The following is a 1,004-nucleotide window of genomic DNA, read 5'->3' as shown; positions in this document are numbered from 1 at the left end:
CTGTCCAGTCTTCTGTGGCCATGTCCCTGTCCCTGGGCCCAGGAGTCCCCAGGTCTCGCCATACTGCTGGCCAACCAGGTCTTAACCCAGGTTGACAGGAGTCTATTGAACATGGTTAGACTTAGCTGACAACTTCATTGCTGTTTTTCCCCCACTTCCTCTTATCAGTAGACCAACGTGGTCACCAGCAGGATCACATGCCTGCCAGTGTATTCCCTTTTAGTCTCAGTCTTAGAAAGGGATTTTCCCTGAGGGGACCTGACCACTTCCACTTTCCTTGATGGCTCCCTGGTGAACAACTGCAAATTCTTGTAGTAGTCCATCAGAATGCCATTATAGTTTTTTTTTATTTTTCCTGCTGGTTGATCTTTCAAGAAGTATCTCTGTTCTTCTAGGCACTCCAGGCTGGTCTGCTTGTCCTTTCAAGTAGAAATTTCCCACCTCAGAAGATTCTGGATGGGGATCAGGCTTCCACATATGGTCTTATGCAATGTAAAGACTATGCAGGAAGCTTCCTTTATTGGGTAAGTTCTGTCCCCACTTAAGGTATTCCAATCAGTTATAAGCTGGAGATTGACTTACAACCTTTCTATGGTGATGTTTCTGGCTACTCATTTCTTACCCCCTCAAGTGTCTATTTTACAATAGAAAGCAATGGAATCTGAGATTCAAAAGACAGCCAAACATCTTAATACTATTTCCCCCAATCAAACCATTCTTCAATCTCTGTATCTCAGAACCCTGTTGATCTAAGGTTAAGCATACATCACTACTTAACTCTATCCCACTTAGCCCATGCAAAGCTGCCTAAATGTTCTCCCATCCACCTTGTTCTTCCATTCCCTTCCCACTTCTTGTGTGTTGTCCCCCCAGCACCCAAACTATCCTGAGTCTATTCCCTACCCTGTGCTCTATTTTCCTCTCCCTCCCCTCGCCCTGCCCCATACACCCCAATACCCAATAAATAATATTTTTCCCTTTTAGTGTGGGTACTTTTTCTTAAT

Source organism: Chrysochloris asiatica, unplaced genomic scaffold (assembly GCF_000296735.1).
Source record: "Chrysochloris asiatica unplaced genomic scaffold, ChrAsi1.0 scaffold00002, whole genome shotgun sequence".
Classification (NCBI taxonomy): domain Eukaryota; kingdom Metazoa; phylum Chordata; class Mammalia; order Afrosoricida; family Chrysochloridae; genus Chrysochloris; species Chrysochloris asiatica.
The sequence above is the reverse complement of the archived record's forward strand: the minus strand, read 5'-3'. Positions refer to the sequence as shown.